Source organism: Bison bison, unplaced genomic scaffold (assembly GCF_000754665.1).
Source record: "Bison bison bison isolate TAMUID 2011002044 unplaced genomic scaffold, Bison_UMD1.0 scf7180017864233, whole genome shotgun sequence".
Taxonomy (NCBI): domain Eukaryota; kingdom Metazoa; phylum Chordata; class Mammalia; order Artiodactyla; family Bovidae; genus Bison; species Bison bison.
In genome coordinates this window covers 1144819-1152606 of record NW_011494805.1, presented here as the reverse complement: position 1 = coordinate 1152606, position 7788 = coordinate 1144819, and the positions used below count along the sequence as shown (strand labels likewise).

The following is a 7788-nucleotide window of genomic DNA, read 5'->3' as shown; positions in this document are numbered from 1 at the left end:
ATTCTCTTTAGAGTAAAATTCTAAGACCACGGTCATGTATCTTTTCCAGACACCATATTATTAGGCAGTGTTTCTCTTTTCAGAGAACTCTCTTTATCCTGTAACATACGTCATCATTTTTCTTATATTTAGCTTGGAAATAAAAATGTGTCACACTGATAGAGAGATGCTAAAGTTTTTAGATTTCAAATTCTCAATTCTTCAGTCAAGAAATGTATTTACTGGTTATGTCTTACTTCCGCATCAAGCCCACGATTGTTGACACATTTTAAAATCAGATTCCTTCATTACGTTAGAGGACTGAGAAGTGGAGACCTAGGCACACACACATAAAGTCTCATATACAACAGATTTATATAACATAGAGTAGAAATGAAGTTTTTAAATTAAATTAGACCCTTTTTAAACGCATGTTTTCTAAGCAACTCAATATCAGTTTTTGGTCATCAACTGTCTGGCAATTTTACAAAATGTAAATGTCCCTCACAGAATGGATGTATGGGAACAAGATGTACGTCTCAGTTGGTTGTCAAAGCATTCCTGGCAACACTGAAAGACAGGAACAACCTGATGTCCTCCAGGAGGAGTTAGTTAAACAGAGCAGGAGACAGCTACAGAATGGAGCAGAAGTCAGCACCCACGGAGGACCGTGTTTTTGAAAACATACAATGACATGGAGTAAAACACTTGGTATGTTTTACTGAAAAGCAGGCTATAGAAGGATGCTCGTGATTCCAATTTTAAGACTACATGTGCATAAAAGAATATAGAAGGGATATTCACTGACATGTTAATATGCTGGTCTCTAGGTACTAAGATTACAGACAATTTTTTCAGTGTTATTCCCCTTATTAAATTTTTTCTACAAAATGCATAAATCATAAAATGAAAATACGACTTTTTTAATAAATGAGAATTTTCTTCTGAAAGGTTACTGCCTTAAACATTGTATAATTCATACCACTGGGTGACTATTTTTCACAGGTCTTTGTACTAGACTTCTAGGGGATAACAGAGGGAGGTCAAATATGTATAAAGATACACTTCCAGGTGTAAAATAGGTTAACTGGTGGGAAGCTGCCATACAGCACGGGGAACTCAGGTCGGTGCTCTGCGGTGACCTGGAGCCACAGGCTGGGGCGGGAGGGACGTTTACGGGGCAGGGGATGGATGTATGCACACAGCCGATTCACGTGCCGTACAGCAGAAACTGGCACAACATGGTAAAGCTACTACACTCTCATTTAAAAACTAAAAACCAAATACATATAAAAATCATTATGTACTGATACTCAGCACTATTAGCAACCCACTCCAGCGTTCTTGCCTGGAGAATCCCATGGACAGAGGAGCCTGGTGGGCTATGGTCCATAGGGTCACAAAGAGTCAGACATGACTGAAGCGACTTGGCATGACACAGCGCTTAGCACTATAATGCAGCTTATGAAGTTATCAGAAAGCTGGGTGACGGACTTGGCATTTGACTTAGGTTGTTTCTGTTGTTTAGTCGCTCAATTGTGTCCAACTCTTTTGGGACCCCGTGGACTGCAGCCCACCAGGTTCCCCCATCCACGGAATTCTCCAGGCAAGAATACTGGAGTGGGTTGCCATTTCCTACTCCAGGGGATCTTCCTGACCCAGGGATCGAACTCAGGCCTCCTGCATTGCAGGTCAATACTTAATTGCTGAACCACCTGGAAAGCACATTTAGGTTAGGCCTTTATGAAAAAGTATATTCTCAGTAAGGTATTTAGAATATAAAGAGGAGGGGTATTCCTGACAGAGGAAATGGCTTAAGTGAACCAACATGCAACAGAATGCTAGGTCTCCTCTGCTGCTGCTGCTGCTGCTAAGTCGTTTCAGTCGTGTCGACTCTGTGTGACCCCATAGACGGCAGCCCAACAGGCTCCCCCATCCCTGGGATTCTCCAGGCAAGAATACTGGAGTGGGTTGCCATTTCCTTCTCCAAGGTCTCCTCTAAGAGTAACAGAAGTGCAGTATGAGTAGTTCTTAGGGTATCTAACAGGATGCCGGAGGACAAGGCAGGAATACTGAGTCAAGATATGCATGATCATAAAAATTTATCAGATGAAGTCTTTTGAGAGGGAACACTGAGTGGTCTTAATAGCTACTAGGAGGTGACGGGCACTCACTAGAGAGACACAGCGAAACCAGAGCATATGGCTGTCCTACTGACGGCAGGGTCACAATGGGCATTAAATGCCAAGCTAAGTAAGATATCTTAACTTCATACCCAGAATCTTAGAATCTTGGAGTTGGCAAGAAATGTCAATGCCCTCCAGCTTGGCCACCCCATCCCTACCTCTGTAATTTTCCCTAGAATATTTATCAAGCCTTTGTTTAAACATCTCTGTGACAAAGAACACACTGCCTTGGACCAGCTCTGTTAGAAAGCTCTTCATTGTACCGAGCTGAAATTTATCTCCCTGTATCTCCCACCCATTTGGCCCATTGCTGCCATCTCAGACAGACAGGCACAGTCTAAGCTTTCTTCCAGGAGAGAGGAAGACATAGAGACAATTGAAGAGGCTCGCTGGACTTCTCTGCGGGTTACATGTCCTGCAGCCGTCCCTACAGCAGCTCGAGGCATGGTGCTCCTTGCTTTCTAGCTCCTGAGCTTTGAAAATGCGACTCTCTTCTCATCTGCCTGCTACCACGTTGACTGGAGCCACCATCCCTTCTTGCTTATACCATAGCGATTCCTCCTAAACCGTTTCCCCTCTCTTCCCTCTCTCTCATTGACCATCCCTCCAACCCATTGTCTATATTGATCTTTCCAAAACTGATTGATCTTTCCAAACTATGTTGATCTTTCCACAAAACTGACTGTGACACTGCCCTGCTTACAACCTTCAGTAGCTCCCTACTGCTCTGAGGGTCAGTCAGAGCCTCGCAGCACGAAGTTCTAGTCCCACCCACTTCTCGGTCTGTCTCTCTCCTCCTCCCCACTCTGGGTGCATGCCCCTTCCCTCGATTCCTTGCATGGGATTTCTGCCCCACCGAAGTCACTTCACCTACACGTGGAACCTTCTTCCCTCCACCACCTGCACCTTGCTAACCCATACTTCGCTTCTGGATTTCGGTATAAACATCACTGCCTCTAAAAGTTTACACTGATTCCATTAAGTCTGAATTAAAAACCCCTTAAGTGGTTCCTCAGGGACCTAAGCTTCCCCTATTATAGCAAGTGTAACATTGAATTAAAATCCCCTGCTTGTTCATCTAGCACCTTGCCTATACTGTGAACGCCCTGAAAACAAGTCTGTTTTTTTAGCACCATGATCATCAGTATCTAAGCACAGTGATTGGAACATGCTATGCTATGCTAAGTCACTTCAGTCGTGTCTGACTCTGTGTGACCCCATAGACGGTAGCCTACCAGGCTCCCCCATCCATGGGATTTTCCAGGCAAGAGTACTGGAGTGGGGTGCCATTGCCTTCTCCGGATTGGAACATAGTGTGCAAATATATATGTATGTGTGTATATATATATATATTTTACAGTATGGATGGATTTTATGGATTTTTCCATAAGATGTTACCAAAAAACTTGAACGAACTTTTTGGCCCACCCAATATATGTATACATGAATGTGTGCACATATGTATATATATACATACTCCATACACATACATATATACATACTACACACACACACACACACACATATATAATTTTTCTATAACATCTTACAGAAAAATCCAAATGAACTTTTTGGCCAGCCCAATATATGTGCTCAAAAAAATATATATATATGGCAACCCACTTCAGTATTTTTACCTGGGAAACCCCATGGACAGAAGAGCCTTGCGGGCTACAGCCCGTGGGGTTGCAAACAGTCGGAGACAACTTAGCAACTAAACCACCACCACATACATACATGTGCTCAAAAAATGCTAATGAGTTCATATCTAGCACCCAGAACTATATACAATTGTTCTAAATGTGGTTTGCATAACACATATTAGAGTGACAATTGCCTTACATGTTCTATATTCCACACCTCTTTTAATAAAACCGAACAGTATTTTAGCAGAAAATTTCATGATGGATTTTATTGTCCATTTAAGTCCCTACACTGTAAGTATATGAAGCCACCACTTCCGTCTTTAACTTTCCTTCTTCTGTGCTCGAGCACGCGTGCTCTCTCTCTCTGTGTCACACACACAATAATTTGCAAATGATTTTGGGCACACATGATACATTTTGCATCTATTTTTGCACACTCCTTCCAAAGATAAAATATCAAAGTGTACTACAACTTATTGCTAACTTCTGGCTTCCTAATCCTTAATTAAGCCTTGTCTCTGAGCAAACATGAGTAGTGTGCTATGCCTTCCTGGATATTAATAATATTGAATAAAACAGGAGTGGAGATGGACCCAGGAGCACACCTTCTAAAGAGGTCCATCTGCCGATCAGCTATGCTTTAGTGAATGTGTTCGGACAGTCATTGATGCAGCCCACGTGCATGCTTCTAATGCAGGAGCACGTCACGAGATCTGGGCCCTTCCTAAAATCACGGTTTTTGAATTGATTAGGTAAACTGAGTATAATTACATTCCAGATGTTAATCCTTTCATAAACTTTATTTTAGTTATCCTTTTTTAATAGATAATAAAACGGTTGCTCAGAGAGAAAGTCATGCAGCTCATGAGTGCTCAAGCAGGGACATGACCTCCAACGTTTCAACTGCAAGTTCAATGGCACCCAGTCCACTGGGACCCTCCCAAAAGAGAAAAGGTGCGTTCTTGGACTGCAGTGGGCTCCTGGTGATCACCACCTACTCTCCCAAATGCCTGCTGGATGAATAACATCTTTGATTAGAGATTCTGAACCTGAGGTTCATGACCATGCCAGGGGCCCAGGAGTAGGCTTGGATGAACCTCCTGAAAGTTTACAAAAAGCACCATGTGGTGTATATGACACATTTTTTTCTAAAAGGTAATGTATGTTTGGATCTCACAGTAATGTACTGTGTCTCCAAACAGTTCAAAGAACAATTTGCAGTTAAATAGCTCCCTATTAGAATGTCACCGTCACTCTGTCTATAGAGTTCTGAATGCACGTGTTTCTTTAGAAAATCAATTTGAAGTTTTTCATCTCTAGTCTCCAAAGCCTCCATCACTCTAGCAGGCCTCAGAAATCTCATCTGCTGGTCCCTTCAGAGCCTTGCTTCTGGTGTCAAAACATGCCAGCTTGATTCTTTGATGTCAGTTTATCAAAGGGCTCTCTTAGAGGCCCAGTTTGAGACTCCCCTGGCCGTCCCAGAGTTGGAACGTTGAGCTTCTAATGCAGGGGGCACAGGTTCAATCCCCGGTCAGGGAGCTAAGATCCTACATGCTGGGCAGCCAGAACAACAAAAGAAGTCCACCTCGCTTGGGTTATCTCAAACACCCAGAAAGTTTACACCTTCACTTGTTAAATACTTGGAAGACTGTGCCTGTCCCTGATAATCAGGGTTGACATTCATTTTTCATTCTTTACATGTTGTATTAAACATTGTATCTCTGTCACCTTATTCAACGCCTGAGGATCATTGTCACTGACCAGAATTGTACAAGAATTCACATAAACACATTGAGCGTCCCCCCTGGGTCCAGAGAACAGGCTCAAAGGACGAGAGGACAGACAGAGCTGATCCTGCCCTCGAGGAGCCTACAGACCAGTGGAGGACGGACAAGCAAGCAGACTCTTGCAACAAAGAATGGTAAATGCTCTGACAGAAGAGATGAGGAAACTCTGGGAGAAAAGGAGAGGACCACCCACCCTGCTGGAGGATAAGGAGCTGATGGCCTGGGTGGTCTCCAGGAGAGGGGCTGCCAGCCGAGTCTAAGAAAAAACAGAAGTCAGACCAGACCCAAGAGAAGGACACGGAGGAAAGTCAAGGTGAGGAAATAGCTTCACATGCCTGAATTTACACACTGCATGAGTACGGTGTGCATCACATGTGCATCATACATGGAGAGGGAGTGGGTGACTGATAAGACAGCACACTGAAGACAGAGGTAAAGGGCAAGTCCAGAGCTCCCGTGTACATCAACATTGTTCTCAAAAGGAAAAACCAGGAACCCACTGTGGACTCTTCCAAAAAGATCTGCATGATTGCACTGCATTAGAAAGACCATTTGATACAGGACGGATACAGGGCACCTGGGGGTGGGCAGTACTGGTCTCAAACGAAACTCACAGAAAGCTGGGACCGGAGTCAACGTGGGGCAGTCCTGACTGACACTGAACTGACACTGAGCTGGCCTGGAGACACTGGCAAGTGCACAAAACCCATGAGGCAGGGAAGGGGACAGGACTTGGGGACTGACCAGGTGTCATGAATGAAAGGGGATGATGGCTCTGTCCAGGGTGACTCTGTCCTGTCTGGCTTGGACAACGAGGGACCCCCATTTGAGCGGTGGACAATGGCAGAGGAATGGGCCTAGGAGGGGAGGGGAGGAGACGCTCAGTCTGAATTCGTGGACTTGAAGAGGCTCCATGAGACCGCAGAGCGGAGAGATGCTGTAGAGAAGGGTGGCATTTAGGAGAAAGACCCAAACAGGCTAAAGATGTGTATGAAGCGGGGGAAACCATGGAGGTAGATGAGGTGTGCCAGGGAGACCAAGGGGAAGATGGGAGGCAGTCAATGGTGACAGGTCAGAGGGGACCAGGAGGCCAGCACCAAAGGCTCCAGGACAGTAAAATTCTTCAGAGAGAGGATGACCAACTACTCACAATGACACAGACAAGCCCTGGGGAAGGCTGAAGGCAACAGACTGCGCGGTTGAGGCCCCAGAGGCCTCTGGCACCCCAGCCAAGCTTCGTCCTCAGAGGCAGAGCAGAGGCCCCTCCGCACTGCCTGGGGCCGAGCGCGGTACTGCTAGTGGTGCAGAGCCGGCCCGCCGGTGAAGGAGCCGTGAGAGACGCAGGTTCGAGCTGGGGTCGGGAAGATGCCCTGGAGGAGGACACGCAACCACTTCCGTGTTCTCCCCTGGAGAATCCCTGGGCAGAGAGGCCTGGTGGGCTGCAGTCCATGGGGTCTCAAAGAGGCAGACTGACTGAGCGACTTAGCGCAGGAGGACATGGAGACGGTGAGTGTCACCCACTCTTACAAGAAGTTGGGTGGGAGAGATGGGAAGGCGGCGGAGAGGAAGTGCGGAAACAAACACCTACTGGCTGAGGAGAGGAAGCGCGGAAACGCGATAAACACCTACTGGCTGAGGAGAGGAAGCGCGGAAACGCGACAAACACCTACTGGCTGAGGAGAGGAAGTGCGGAAACAAAGACCCACTGACTGAGGTGAGGAAGCGTGAAAACTCGACAAACACCTACTGGCTGAGAAGAAGCGCGGAAACGCGACAAACACCTACTGACTGAGGAGAGGAAGCAAGGAAACAAACACCTACTGACTGAGGTGAGGAAGCGCGGAAACGTGACAAACACCTACTGGCTGAGGAGAGGAAGCGCGGAAACGCGACAAATACCTACTGACTGAGGAGAGGAAGCGCGGACACGCGACAAACACCTACTGACTGAGGAGAGGAAGCGCTAGACAAACACCTACTGGCTGAGGTGAGGAAGCGCGGAAACAAACACCCACTGGCTGAGGTGAGGAAGCGCGGAAACGTGACAAACACCTACTGGCTGAGGTGAGGAGGACGGTCCGTCCCTGGCCCCGCCAGCCGGAGGGGAACGACCTCCACAGACGCCAGGGCGGCCTCCCCCTGTGGGTCCTGCCGGGCGCCAGCGGGGCTTTTGTTCCCCTGCCCTTATCG

General features: G+C 46.5%; 1 protein-coding gene and 1 long non-coding RNA gene across 6 annotated transcripts in view; one reads left to right on the top strand and one right to left on the bottom strand.

Moving 5' to 3' along the window:
- Positions 1 to 7788, bottom strand: part of ENPP2 (ectonucleotide pyrophosphatase/phosphodiesterase 2) — a 135502-nt gene that overhangs the window by 123507 nt on the left and 4207 nt on the right. The gene's annotated exons all lie outside the window — the stretch shown is intronic.
- Positions 7021 to 7788, top strand: part of LOC104993088 — a 2482-nt gene continuing 1714 nt past the window's right edge. The window contains exon 1 of one of the 2 annotated variants that reach the window (XR_825788.1): positions 7021 to 7621. This is a non-coding gene — a long non-coding RNA (uncharacterized LOC104993088). Of the gene's footprint in view, positions 7663 to 7788 lie in introns of both variants that reach the window. The other variant, XR_825787.1, reaches the window with a different exon arrangement.